We start from the raw sequence: 16,103 nt of genomic DNA, 5'->3' as shown, positions 1-16,103 counted from the left end.
TGTCAATCAAACTTACATGTTCAGGCTTGGTAGAAAACAACATTACCTTCTGAGACATTTCACTTTTAAAATTAACAAAGGGAAATATGTAATGAAACAATAAGATTGAAAACTTTGTGGGTGGTACTGATGACAAAATTTCACATGATGTTATTATATAATATGGGACAATTGAGATTTATCTTTAGCTTCATAGTTACCTGAAACAATACTATCCAGTGCTTAAATATGGTTTGCATGTCTCCCTACATCTGGCTGTATTACATGGATCTTTATTAGAAGGTAGTAAGAGAGGAAAAGAGTTTCTAGGTTAAAAAATGGGCCTTTTAGAGGCAGTTAGAATTAAATAAGGTTATTGGAGCTGCACTCCGTGATTGAATCCTGGTGGCTTTTTACAAAGAGCATGATGGCTAGAAAGGGCTCACATGTATGTTCTTTATCTCTTGCTAAGTAATGTTGTGTACCTCCCAAGGATTCTGTCAGGAACAAAGGCATTACCAGATGTGGACCTTGGAACTTAGACCCTAAAGAATGAGCCAAAATAAACCTTTTTTTATAAAATCTTACCAAGGCAATAGTGTTGTGTTATTAGCAACAGAAAATCACCAATAGGATATTCCACTAGCTAAATTAGTTTGGTATGTTCCTCTGTTCATACAAATATTTCACAAATGTTTTGTATGCTGTTAAAAGCTTCATACAGTGTTATGTACCTGTTTAATAAAGGCTTTATGAACCTCTTAGCTACCTTTTCTTTTATTTTTATTTTTTATTTTTTAATTTTGATTTTTAGCAAACATTCATTAAGTATCAATTCTCAAACCTTTTCCCAGATTCAGGGGCTCCAACACTGATCTCTTAGAGAAGAGCCTTACTAAGTAAGTCATGACTAAGTAGAAGTGTCCATCCATTTTTCAAGTGTATCATCTGACAAATACAAAGTAGAAAAGCAGAAAAGAGAAAGAAGAACAGCCAATTCTTTAAAAATGCCAATAAATGTATTCCAGAGAGACATTTACCTGAATCTTGAAAGGAAAATATAAGTTTCATAGACAGAATATAGCAGTTGATTTGCTCATCATTGTTATATATCAGAGCCAAGGACATATGCAACAACTTGCTGGGGGACATAGTCTAAGTAATTCTACATTAATGACACACAAAGATGAGGGAGAAAAGAATAAATCTATAAGGCTTTGAGTTTGGGAACAGTCCCATGGTTTAAACTTTCTGTACTTTGTAAAGAAACTCCAAGTTTTACACAGTGAATGAAGAACTATGAGGTACTTACAGAGTTTATAGAGATGCGAGAGTTAGAGTGATCCATTGGCAGGTACGTGCAGTCTCCTAAGTGAGGGATGATGGATTGGAGCTTGGGCTACGGCACCAGCAGTGTCACATTTGGGTGCAGTTGGAGTATTTGAAAAGTTGATAATGTAAATTTAATATTTGTAGCAAACCATGTGGCTTTCCTAGTCACATGGCTTCTGTGATGAGTAAATGAATGAGTGATGATATTTGAAATGTGTATGGCACCATTATAATTCTCTTAACAAGTGTAATATTTAAATTTATGTTTTCTCTTCTTCATAAATATCTATATATCTATATCTATAATCTATATTGATCTATCTATCTATCTATCTACCTATCTATCTATCTATCTATCTATCTATCATCTACATGGAGAAAAAGAGAAAGTCTCACAATATAGCTCTAGTTGGCCTTAAACTTACTATGTAGATCAATCTGGATTAGAAGTAAAAGACTTCTGCCTGCCTCTGTCTCCAGAAATCATGCCAGTCCAGCTCACCAAAAATTTATTTCTTTATACATAAAATCTGAAGTGCTTTCAAGATATACCAAAAGAGTCCTGACATGTAAGTGACTGCATTTGTGTTGCATCTTATGGATCTCCCTTGCTTAATAATGCAGATATTTTCATCCAACCATTGGACATAAGCTGCTGACCCTGTGGTTCAATTAGGGAAAAGCTGGAAGAAGCTAAGGAGGAGAGCAACTCTGTAGGAGGACCAGCAGTCTCAATTAACCTGGAGCCCCAAGATCTCTCAGATACTGGACCATCAACCAGGTAGCATAAACCAGCTGATATGAGGCCCTCAACACATATACAGCAGAGGATTGTTGGGTCCGGGTTCAGTCAGAGAAAATACACCTAACCCTCAAGAAACTAGAGGCCCCAGGGAGTTTAGAGGTCTGATGGGATGGGTGGTGGGTAATGGGAACATCATCATGGAGATAAGAGTTTGGAAGGAGGTATGGGATGTGCACAGTTAGAGGGTGAACTGGTAGGGGAATAGAATCTGGAGTTTCGATTAAATAAATAAATAAAATAAATGAGTGATTAAAGAAGTAATTTTCATTTATCAGTAGTCTTTAGGTGGTATATACAATAGTCCTTAAAGAGAATGCACTTGTTGAGTGTTAGACTAGCCTGAGCTACATAGTGATACCTAGAATGCACAATTACAAACAAACAAAACAGGAAAAATGCAGGCTTCTAAATAAGAATGATAAGTTCTTACTCTGAGGTCTAGGAAAGTTAAGTGAAAACCCTTAGAAAGAAAGATGTCATGGCGATGCAGAAAATTAGTTTGTGTCATAGAGAGGGGATTAGAACATGGCATAGATTTCTTAGTAGTTGTCAGCATTGATTCACCTCTGACTTTGGTTTCAGGGACATAATGTAAAGTGAGGTTTGATTGCCTATTTAAGGCAAATAACATTAGTTTGAGATACAGGAACAAAAGAGAAAAATTGATTTTGGTCTTTCCTTCCCCGCCCCCCCCAAAAAAATTAACCAAAGAAAGAGCATTAGAATATCTACAAAGGGGAGAAGGATTAAAAAAGGTAATTTTAAATTATTTATTTATTTATTTATTTATTTATTTATTTATTTATTTACATCCCAAACACTGTTCCTGCTCCTGATATCACTTCACAAAATCTCTCCTTCCTTTCCCCTCCCCTTCTACTCTGAGAGAGTCTCCCCATGTTTGTAACCCTCACTCAGGCCCATCAAGTCTCTTCCAGATTAGGCATACCCTCTCTGAGGCCAGACAAAGCATCCCTGTTGGCTAATTAATAACACAGTCAGGCTATAGCTTTAGGGAAAGCCTCTGTTCCAGTTGTTGGTAGACCCACATGGAGACTGAAGTACACTTCTGCTACATATGTACCAGGGGCCTTATTTAAGCCAGTGTATGATCTTCAACTGGTTGGTCAGTCTCTAAGAGCTCCCAGGGGTCCTCCTTAGTTGACACTTTCAGTCCTCCTCTGGAATGGGGATGGGAATCCTCTTCAGGGCCTTCAATCCATCGCCCATCTCTTCTAAAAGATTCCCTGACCACTGTCCAAAGTTTGGATGTCTACCTCTGTTTTAGTCAGCTTCTGGGTAGAGAGCTTCTCAGATGACAGTTATGCAGGCTACAACAGAGTATCATGTCAGTAATTGATGCTTGTCTGTGGTGGATTTCAAGTTGGGCTGGGTTTTTGGCTGGACATTCCTTCAGACTCTGTTCTGTCTTTGTCCCTGCATTTGTTTTAGATAGGACATGGTTTGGATAGAACCTCTTATAAGTGGGCTAGTGTCCTCATCTCTCCCTGCAGTTCCTGCCTGACTATAGGAGGTGGCTTCTTCAGACTCATGTCTCTGCTGAAAGGCTTCTCAGCTAAGGTCACCCACATTGATTCCTGGGAAACTCCCCCATCCCAGGTCTCTGGGACTTCCTAGAGATTTCCCCTACCCTCCTACTTCTGGCAGCTGAGGATTTCTCCCCCCCACTTCCCTCCCTCCCTCTGCCTCCTATGACTATTTTGTTCACCCTTCTAAGTGTGATTCAAGCATGCTTGCTTCAGCCTTCCTTCTTGATCAACTTCCTTGGATCTATACAGGTGTATCAAGGGTATTCTGTAAATTGTGGCTACTATCCACTTATCAGTGAATACATACCATGAATGTGGTTTTGGGTGTGACTTACTTCACTCAGGATGGTATTTTCTAGTTCCATTTATTTGCTTGCAAAATTCATGATGTCCTTGTTTTTAATAACTGAATAGCATTCATTCCGTTGTGTAAATGAACCACTTTTTCTGAATCCATTCTTGAGGAATATCTAGGTTGTTTCTAGCTCATGGCTGTTACATATAAAGCTGCTATGAACTTAGGGGAGCATGTGTCCTTCAGGTATGGAGGAGCATCTTTTAAGTATATGCCCATGATTGGTATAGCTGTGTCTTTAGGTAGAATTATTTTCAATTTCTGACACACTGCCACATTGATTTCTAGACTGTTTTTGCAATCCCACCAGCAATTAAGGAGTGTTTCTCTTTCTCCACATCCTCACCAGCATGTGCTGTCATGTGAGTTTTTGATCTTAGCTATTTTGACTGGTGTAAGGTCGAATCTCAGGTTCATTTTGAACTGTTTTTCCCTGATGACTTAAGGATATTGAACATTTCTTTGGATGTTTCTCAGCCATTTGAGATTACTCTGTTGAGAATTCTCTGTTTAGTTGTGTACCTCATTTTTTAATTAGGTTATTTGTCTTGTTGGTGTCTAACTTCTTGAATTTTTTTTTATATATATTTTGGATATTAGCCCTCTGTCAGATGCAGGGTTGATGAAGAGCTTTTCCCAATCTGTAGGCTGCCATTTCCTCCTATTTTACAGTGTTTTTGGCCTTGCAGAAGCTTTTCAGTTTCATGAGGTTTCATTTTTCAATTGTTGATCTTAGAGCCTGAGACATGGGTGTTCTGTTCAGGAAACTGTCTCCCATTCTAATGTGTTCAGGCTATTTCCAATGTTTTCTTATATTAAATTCAGTATATCTGGTTTTATGTTGAGGTCTTTGATCCACTTTGTATGGAGTATTGTGCAGAGTGATAAATATGTATCTACTTGCAATCTTCAACATGCAGACATACCATGTATTGAAGATGCTTTCTTTTTTCCATTGTATGGTTTTTGGATTCTTTGTCAAAACCAAGTATCCATAGATGTATGGGTTTACTTCTGGGTCTTTAATTCTATTCCATTGTTCAACCTCCCTGTGTCTATAACAATACTATGTAGGTTTTATTTGCATAGTTTGGGGTCAGGAATGGTGATTCTTCTAGAAGTTTATTTAGTGTTCAGTATTGTTTTGTCTATCCTACTTTTTGGTTGTTTGTTTGTTTTTTTCCATCTGAAGCTGAGAATTGCTCCTTCTACATCTATAAAAAAATTGTGTTTAAATTCTGATGAGGTTTGCATTGAATCTGTAGATCACTTTTGGTAAGTTGCCAATTTTCAGTATGTTATTCCTACTGATTCATGAGCATGAGAGATGGATTCTATCCATCTAGAATATCTTCTTCAATTTATTTTCCACGGACTTGAAATTCTTGACATATAGATATTTTACTTGTTTGGTTAGAGTTACACCAAGATACTTTATTTTATTTGTGGCAGCACCAGATGGTTCAGTTCAGAATTCTACCATACTTTCAAAGAGCAAATACAATACTCCTCAAACTATTCCACAAAATGGAAACAGAAGGAATACTACCTATTTATTCTATGAGGCCACAGATACCCTGATACCTAAACCACACAAAGACTCAAGAAAGAAAGAACTTCAGACCAATTTTGCTTATGAACATCAGTGTAAAATACTCAATAGAGTTCTCCAAAACCAAATTCAAGAACACATCAAAAACATCACTCTCTATGATCAGGTAGGCTTCATACCAGGGATGAATTAATATAAAAAAATCAATATAATCCACCATGTAAAGAAACTCAAAGAAAAAACCACATGATCATCTTATTAGATGCTGAAAAAACCTTTGGCAAAATCCAACATCCCTTCGTGTAGAGATCATGGATTCAAGGCACATAGCTAAATATAATAAAAGCAATATACAGCAAAAACAATAGCCAAAATCAAACTAGAATGAAAGAAATTTTAAGCAATCCCTCTAAAGTCAGGGCCAAAGAAGGCTTCCTACTTTCTCCCTACCTATAAAATATAATACTTGAAGTTGTAACAATAGCAATAAGATGACAAAAGGAGATCAAGGGGATACATATTAGAAAAGAATAAGGCAAGGTATCACTATTCATGGATCATATGATAGTATACATAAGCAATCCCTAAAATTCTACCAGATAACTCCTACAACTGATAAACAACTTCAGCAAGGTAGCTGGATGTAAAATTATCTCAAAGGGATCAGTAGCCCTTCTTTATACAAATGATAAATGGGCAGAGAAGGAAGAAGTATCCTTTAAATGAAGCTACTTTACACTCCTGTGATATGCTCTCAGCAGGTACAGGATAGCCACATATTGTAGGCTACATGGAGGGACCCATGACTCCAGCTGCCTATGTAGCAGAGGACAGCCTTGTCAGGTATCATAACTTTATCTCCCCTCCTATTTTTAGTAACATGCTAAGCCCAAATAATGCTGCCCGTGCTTGAATAGATGGAATTCATCCACTGTCTTGGCCATTATAACAATTGCCACAACCCTAAAGAAAGGTGAGGTACCCTCAGACCAATAGAGCTTCAGTCCGAGGCACAACTTTAGGAGTGCTTCTCCATTTATGATGAAAATTTTTAATATATTTTTGAATTATGAAATTTGAGTTATAAAATTACCCCTTCCCTTTTGTTTCTCCAAATTCCTTTCTTGCTGTCTTTCAAACTCATGGCCTCATTCTCTCTCTCTCTCTCTCTCTCTCTCTCTCTCTCTCTCTCTCTCTCTCTTCCTCTCTCTCTTCCACCCTCTCTCTCCATATATATTATATATTTGTTTGTGTTTATAATTAAATTATATAATTATTAAAATAATTAATATAACAAATATATTTCTATGTATTATATAATATATAATAAACATAATAAATAATATAATAAAGATAAAATAAAATTTATAAAATTATAATAAAATAAATACATTAAATGTATTCCATATACTGTTACATCTGTGTAAATGATTTCAAAAATGACCACTTGATACTGATAACCAATTGTTTCTTTTGCTTGTAGACTTCCTTACTTGCCTGTAGTTCTTTGTCTAGAGTCCAAGTACTCAGCCTTCCTTGTTAGCAAGTCTATGAGTGTCATTCTTGTCCATGTTTAGGCAGCCTTGTTAGGGAGACTCTATGCCTGTAGCTTCTAACATTTTAGGAGACACACTCTTCACAGATAATTCCCTGTTTCTCCGGATCTTACAATCATTTTGTAATTTGTAAGATCTCATGCCTCTTCTAGAATGATCTCTGTGCCATAGGTGTAAATATATCAGTTAAGATTGTGTTCTACAACTTTGCATTTTGACTGGCTGTGGCTTTCTATAGTGATCTCCAGATGTGGAAAAGAGAATTTTCTTTCTGGGAGTGGGGTGAGGACTACACTTATCTGTGGTTAGCTGGACCAATATTTAAAAAGTAGTTATGGCTTAAGTTGTTTTAGTAAAGTAGCATTGTAAGTTCTCCTCTAAGATCATGCCTCTAGTCCTAAGTAATTGGCTTTGACTCTCGTACCAGACCTAATTTTCCTTTTGTTATGCTGGTTTTCCATCCGCTTAGAAAGCTGTAGGTTACTGCCAAGGTATGTGTACCACTACTGCATCTTTAGAGTTGGCATGCCATGCTGGTCATTGCCGTTCATAGGCATTATACATGGGTAAGACTTTGGTTGCTTCCCTCCCTTGGAGGCTATCATGGCTCTTTCTGGTAACATGAAAACTAATAATATTGCAGGAAGCTTTCAGATCAGATCCAACTTGAGGGATTCTGTTTCCTGTGCCTAAAGTGCATGCCATGCTGTCTTCAGAAATAGGAACTTAACTTCTACCTCTGGGGAGGAACTTAAGGCAATAGCAATAGCCAAAAAAGTTTTTGGAGACAATGCTGACCAATGTTTTTTTTATAGCACATGAAGGGAGCATTGTCAGTCAGACGAGAAAATTTTACAAAAACTACATATGAATTTTTTTTAGATCTGCTTACATGTATTATTACAGATACTTGTAGGTAGGTACTAGTATGATTCCTTATGACATTTTTGCCCAAGTAACTACAGCTTCTCTGAGTTCCTGTGTACCTCAAGGACAGCATTTTACCTCCCTGCCATCTGGTTCTTACAATGTTTCTGAAACCCTCTTTGGTAATGTTCCAGCAACTTTACTTTGGGAAAAAGTTAAGATAGATCACCCATTTAATGAAAGTTTAAAAAAATAAATGATAATACTTCAACATTTAAATCATTCTGAACATCAAGTGAGATTGAGAATATCCTATATTTTAAAATATGATACTTTTCTGTCGATGTATTTGACCACATAAATGGGAGATATTTTCTTTTACTGATAGACTTGTCAGATCTCTTTACATATTGGATAAATGAGCTTGATGTACTGAAAGGTTTATTATACTTTAAACTGTTGTTAGCTTCTCATACTATCTGCGATTTTATTCAGGTCAGGAATAGTGTTATAGTTAAGTATTTCATATAACAATATGTTCTATTAAATCATAGAAGTTTTGGATTTCTTTGAAAATGATTTTTTCATGCAGATCCAAAAATTATGCTCTTATATTTTGTTCTCTAGCTTTATAGCTCTAATTTGTTACATATTTGCATTTGTAGCCCATGTGGAAATTTATTTTGGCATAGGAAGCAAGCTGGAAGTATAATTTAATTTTTTCCCAGAGTACACAAATTCTGTCAATACAACTTTTCAAATACCATTTTCCCCACTGTTAAAAAAATGCTAATTCTTTCTAAAAAATAAATTCAAACAAATATTTGAGTCTGCCCACATATGCTCCTGACCTGACTGTTTATGGGTAAGCCACTGCTTAGGCCTCTTTTTATCATGTTACCTAAAGAATTTAAAAGATTTTCATAAATAATTTAGGTAATGACAAGAAACTAAAATTCATGCATTTCTATTTAGTAAGTGTCAGATTTATAGCCTATTATCTCACTATGAAGCAGGGATGTTGGGTTTTTTCCCTTAATGTAACTTTTTTTTATTAGATGTATTCCTTATTTACATTTCAAATGATTTCCCCTTTCCTGGTTCCCCCCCCCCAAAGTCCCATAAGCCATCTCTCCTCCCCCTGTTCCCCAGTCATTCCCCTACACTGCTGCATCCTCTGCTGCCTATGCATCTGGAGCCATGGGTAACACCATGTGTACTCTCTGGTTGATGTTTTTGTCCCTCGGAGCTCTGGGAGTACTGAGTGGCTCATATCATTGTTCCTTCTATGGCGCTGCAAACCCCTTCAGCTCCTTGGGTCCTTTCTCTAGCTCCCCCATCGGGGACCCATATTGGGGTTTCTTTTTAATATTTTTATTTTCTATATTCTTTGTTTACATTCCAAATGATTTCCCCTTTCCCAGATCCCCCCTCCCCATATGTCCCATAAACCTTCTTCTCTCCATCCATTCTCCAATCACCTCCCTCCTTTTTCTCTGTCCTTATATTCCCCTCCAATGCTAGATCAAGCCTTTCTAGGATCAGGACCCTCTTGATACTTCCTCATGGGAGTCATTTGTTATGTGATTTGTGCCTTCGGTATTCAGAGCTTCTGGGCTAATTAATATCCACTTATCAGAGATTGCATTCCATGTGTATTCTTTTGTGATTGGGTTACCTCACTTAGGATGATATTTTCCAGAGCAAACCATTTGCCTAAAAATTTTGTGAATTCACTGTTTCTAATTTCTGAGTAGTATTCCATTGTGTAAATATACTACATTTTCTGTATCCATTCCTCCTTTGAGGGACATCTGGGTTCTTTTAATGGAAATAATCATTGGCTATTCCCAGTATCAATCATGCTGTTTGATCATTTTGGTGATAGGCTAAGGGAGTGTCATGGAAGCCCAGTGGGAAGAGCTCTGTGGACCTGAAAGCTCCCCATTCTTCATCTCATGCTACAGCTGCAGGTGAGCACTTTTGGGTACAGGGGAGATTGTGCCAAGATTGTGTGCTGAAATGGCAGTTTTATGATAAGGTCCTAAGACACCAGAAACAAGTAGAGATATTGTCTTCAGAAAAAGATGGCCATATCTTTAACTTGACCCATGAACGATTTTTCAATGGCTTGTCTAGCTAATGTTTCCTTAAAAATTATGTATTTGTTTCAGGTTGGTTCCCCCTCCCATTCCTTTGTATTATTATTTATTATTTTTAATACACTCCATATTATATTCCCCACCCTACCAACTCCAACCCCTGTCCTCCAGTTATTCCACATTCCATACCTCCTCCCCTACCCCTGTCTCCATGTTGATATCTCTACCCTCCACCCCAATAGATCTCTAAACTCTCTGGGGCTTCCAGTGTCTTGAAGATTAGGTGCATCATCTCTGAATGAACATAGACCCAGCAGTCCTTTACTCTATATGTGCTAGGGGCCTCATATCAGCTGGTGCATGCTTCCTGTTTGGTGGTCCAGTGTTTGAGAGATCCCCGGGGTTCAGATTAACTGAGACTGCTGGTCCTACAGGGTTGCCCTCAGCTTCATTCATTCTTCCCTAATTCAACAGCAGAGGTCAGCTGCTTCTGTCTATTGGTTGGCTGCAAATATCTGCAACTGACTTTTTCAGCGTTTGTTGGGTCTTCCAGAGTGCTGTTGTGCTAGGTCCCTTTTTGTGAGTCCTCCACAGCCTCAGTGATAGTGTCCGGCATTAGGACCTCCCCTTGAGTTGGATGCCACTTTGGTCCTGTTGCTGGACCCTCTTTTCCTCAAACTCCTCTCCATTTTCATTCTTGTAATTCTTTCAGACAGGAACAATTATGGTTCAGAGTTATGATGGCCCCCGTCCCTCATTGAAGCCCTGTCTTCCTGCTGGAGGTAAGCTTTACAAGTTCCCTCTTCCTACTGTTAGGCATTTCATCTAAGGTCCTTCCCTTTTAGTCCTGTGAATCTCTCACCTCCCAGGTCTCTGGTGCATTCTGGAGGAGTCCCCCAATCTCCTATCTCCTGAGGTTGCCTGTTTCCATTATTTCTGCTGGCCCCCCAGGGCTTCAGTCATTCTCCCTCTTCCAATGTCAGATCAGGTTTCCCTGTGCCCCTCCCATTCCCCTGTGCTGTACACTTTCCCTCCCAAGTCCCTTCCACCCCACACTTGTGATTGCTTTCTTCTACCTCCCAAGTGGGACTGAGGTTGTTATAAATTCTGTTACAAAAAGAAGGGTCTATGAATTAGTGCCCCGTGTGACTATTTCAAAGCTGCCTGTTTAATTTCAAATTTTCAGTCACACAGAGCATTGATATTATTATTGGGCTGCTATACTTCGTAATTATTGTAAATTTCTGAAGCAAATCAACCATTTAACTTTTATAATCATGCTCAAAGGATAAATAAATCAGTTAATTAACCATTTAGAAGCTTATATGTTTTTAAAATACCTTCCTGTTTCTTGAAAGGGCATGACTCAAATCCTACAAAACAGAGAAAGATATTGGGTGATTCTGTCTCAAATATATAGACATATTCTATGGTAGAATAAGTTCCCTTACCAGAAGGTAAAAATAGCATCATGGTTAAAATTGAGTATAGATTTAATTAGAATTGCATCTTCAGGAACTTTTTATTAAATTCATATTACCTTATTCTCTGTAATTAATATAAGGCAACCATGGAAAAATCAACCAACAAAACGTTTAGAAAACTTTGAAACTATTGCATTAACCAAAGTCTGGCACTGTGCTCAGTTGATTCAGAAGGCTGTGTTCTCCTGGTGTCCTCCAGCTCCTCTGCCTCCTACAATCTTTCCCCTTCCCCTTCTGCAGGACTCATTGATCTCTGAGGGTAGGGATACAGGTATTGTGCAGAAGCAGACAAAAATTGGGTCTGAAGTGATATTACAAATATGGAGGAAATGGTGGCTTTAACATGCCCCTAAAAAGAAATCAGACATCTGCTGACAGTTGCAACAGGAAGGTTTTCCACCACCACAAGAAGTTTCTGTGCCTATAGATAAAACCAGTGATTCTACATAGTAGCTGGACAATGGCAAAAGTTCTGAGGAGGGAAGTCAATTGCATAATTCTCCTTCCAGTGTCTATGTGATAGTCTCTGCTCTCATTTCACCTCACTTTTATATAAAAAAATGTAACCTTTTCTATAATCTCAGCATCTCTTATTTAAAATTCATTCTCTGATGAATCTAAGACAAATTATATTAACATAAATTATTAAACTATCTTTTTCAAGACTACTTTTACTTAGTCTTCATGACATGTGAAGTTCAATTGTAGATACTATCTCTTCAAGATATCATCTTCTAAGACATAGCTATCTTTTATGGTGGATATACACTGAATTTGGGAACTTTCAAAAACTTTCTTGAAAACTCATGAACATATGTCTTTGAATTTGATTTCTAAGCATAAATATTATATATAATTCTTCTTGTATTTGCTTTAATAAAGCTAGTACCAGCATATACATCAAAATTTCATATATACGATACCTAATTCCTCAAATAGTATTCCAGATGGAGGCAAGAAAAGCATCTAAGCAATCTTAAGGATCTCTTAAGCCCACATCAGGAATACTGGGCTGAGAATTCAATACTTCTTTAGAAACCATTAGCCTCCTCTAAGAGTTATTGTAATAAAATTTCTGAAAGAATTGTTATTTGTGACTTCTCTGGAAACATAGTTATGAAAATTTAACTGTGTTGAAACCTTGAGAATATTTTCTTTATTTTGCCTTCACAACATTTTATGAATAACTGCAGAGTTTTACATGCAAATTATTCCAAGATTCAAATCTAAGGAATGATCTTAAACAAAAACAGTGAAATGAAGTAAATAACAAATGATAAAGCTACAGTTTCAAGATAGTTTCAGATTGTATACATTGGATAGCAGAGAGAAGTAAAAATAAAAAGTTACTTTGAGTGAGAGATATAATATTAAGAAAGCCATAGGGATGGATACAGACGGCAGAAAGGATAGAGGAGGTTAAAGACCAAGGAGGGTAGATTGGTGGGTAATACAAGACAGTTGATGTATGCATTAATCAGTTTCGACATGGTTGGCAAAAACTTGAGGAAAACAATTTATAAGGAGAAAATATTGACTTTGGCTCAGTATTTTGAGTCCATATTATATGATTGGCATGCCCTTTCGGCATTGCTTGTGATGAGGCAGAACCTCATGGTGGCAGGGAAATGAGGAAAATAACATTGTTTGCCTTATGACAGCAAGGGAGTAGAGTTAGCCTGGAAGAGGCTGAGGACCGTGCATACTCACAACGAGTTCACACTGTCTAGTTTCCTATGCTTCCTGGAAATGGCATCATATTATGATCCCATCAAGGGTTTAGTCCATTAATTAGTCTAAAAACCTTCTAAGTAGCTTCTCAATCCCCAATAAGTAGCAACAAATCCTTTAATATGAACATATCTCAGAGATGTCTCACACACAGACCATAGAATAAGATATGCTGTTAAATCTGTGCATGCTTATAGTTCTAAATTCTGAGAAGCTAAGACAGGAAGATCTTGAGTTGAAGATTCTTCTGAGTTATTTAGTCACATCAAGTTCATTCTGGGCTACAAAATAAAGAAGAGGAGAAGGAAGAAGAGTAATAGTAGTAGGAAAAACAGAAAAGAGAAAGCAGAAGAGGAAGAAAATAAAGAGGAAAAGAGGAGGGAGAGAATAAGAAAAGATACATTGCAGAACATAATAAAGCCCTTTCTATGTTATATCAGAAGCTTTAGATCATGTACTCTAGTGCAATGGTTCTCAACCTTCTTAACACTGCAACCTTTTAATTTAGTTTCTCATGTTGTGGTGACCCCTAACCACAAAATTATATCTTTATTGCTACTTCATAATTGTAAATTTGTTACTGCTATGAATCCTAATTATTTTTGGATATATAGGTTTGCTAACCCCCAGGTGACGAAGGGACGACACCGTGTCGTCAAAATCATGGTTCTGCTAACATATAATATAAACATAACCAAGATAAAATAGACTGTTTGGTATGGGCTGAATGGAAGTGGTAATTATCAGGCAGGACTAACAGGAGGTACACATCTGATGACAGTTTGGTGCTGATCACTACCGTCAGCAAGAAATGGAGTAAGGAGAGACATAGTTGTAGTAGGAGATAAAAGTAAAGGGGATCGTCCAAATTTTAGTTTAGATATTGAGTAAGTACAGAAATGTCAGTAGCTGGGCCTGGAACATCTGAGGAAAGGGGGATGCCAAAAAGTAACATAAAGAAAAGGCTAAGGCTTGGCATTTGGGATACATTGAGTAGGAAGCTTCACTGAAGCACAGAGGTTTGAAAAAAAAAATGGTATCCATGCACTGATGTGTGACAAGCTACTGAACTGGAAATGGAAGATTTCAAACCTCCTAAGAAGTTACTGAGATCTCTCACTTTCTCTCCAAAAACTGTTCAGTAGTACACAGGGTGCAGGAACAGTGGAGCAGCTGGGACAGGATCCTTCTGAGATCTCCATCTGCACCTGGGAGCTAAGGCTGTTCCACAGCACTCTGTACACAGGTCGTGCCAGAAGAGAGCTTGTCTCCCATAGTGCTCTCACTTCTAGGCTCAGAAGTGAGATCACTACATTTTCTCCAATAGCTGTCCAAAGCAAACTTGCCATGAGTGCAGAGGGCACAGGAACAGTCAAACAGCTAGGACAGGATCCTTCTGGTATCTATCTGCACCAGATATCTAAGGCTGTTCCACAGCCATCCACACCCAAACCCTGCCCAGGAGAGAGCTGATCTTGCCAGGAGTACTGACACAGGCTTACAGGCTCACAGGAGGGAAACGTTCCATCCAGAAGCAGCAAGACCAACTAGCACCAGAGATAACCAGATGGCAAAAGGCAAGTGCAAGAACCTTACCAACAGAAACCAAGGCTACTTGGCATCATCAGAACACAGTTCTCATACCACAGCAAGTCCTGGATACCCCAACATACTGGTAAAGCAAGATTTGGATTTAAAATCACATCTCATGATGCTGATAAGGACTTTAAAGGACATAAATAATGCTCTTAAAGAAATTCAGGAGAACTCAGTTAAACAGGTAGAAGCCCTTAAAGAGGAAACACAAAATTCTCTTTAAAAATTATAGGATAACACAACCAAATATGTGAAGGAATTGAAAAAAATACCATACAGGATCTAAAAATGGAAGTAGAAACAATAAGGAAATTACAAAGGGAGACAACTCTGGAGATAGAAAACCTCAGAAAGAGATCAAGAGTCATAGATGCAAGCATCACCAACAGAATACAAGAAACAGAACAGAGAATCTCAGGGGCAGAAGATACCATAGAAAACATTGATGCAACAGTCAAAGAAAATGCAAAATGAAAAAGGTCCTAACCCAAAATAACCAGGAAATCAAGGGCACAATGAGAAGACTCAATTCCTCAATAAAAAAGACATAGATTAACAGACTGGATATATAAATAGGGTCCAGCATTTTACTGATACAGGAAATTCACCCCAGGGACAAAGACAGACACCTCCTCAAAGTAAAAGGCTGGAAAACATTTTTTCCAAGCAAATGGTCCCAAGAAAAAGGCTGGTGTAGCCATTCTAATATCAAATAAAATTTACTTTCAGCATAAAGTTATCAAGAAAGATAAGAAAGGACACACCATACTCATCAAAGGAAAAATCTACCAAGATGAACTCTCAATTAGAAACATCTATGCTCCAAATGCAAGGGTACTGACATTCATAAAAGAAACTTTACTAAAGCTCGAAGCACACATTGCACCTCACACAATAATAGTGGGAGACTTAAACACCCCATTCTCATCAATGGACAGATCATGAAAATAGAAACTAAACAGAGACACAGTGAAACTAACAGAAGTTATGAACCAAATGGATTTAACAGATATCTGTAGAACATTTTATCCTAAAACAAAAAAATATACCTTCTTCTCAGCACCTCATGGTACCTTCTCCAAAACTGACCATATAATTGGTCACAAAACAAGTCTCAACAGTTATAAAAATTGAAATAAGCCCATGCATCCTATCAGATCACCACGGACTAAGGTTGGTCTTCAATAAAATAAT

Source organism: Apodemus sylvaticus, chromosome 18, assembly GCF_947179515.1.
Source record: "Apodemus sylvaticus chromosome 18, mApoSyl1.1, whole genome shotgun sequence".
In the NCBI taxonomy this organism is placed as follows: domain Eukaryota; kingdom Metazoa; phylum Chordata; class Mammalia; order Rodentia; family Muridae; genus Apodemus; species Apodemus sylvaticus.
This window is presented reverse-complemented; position numbering follows the sequence as displayed.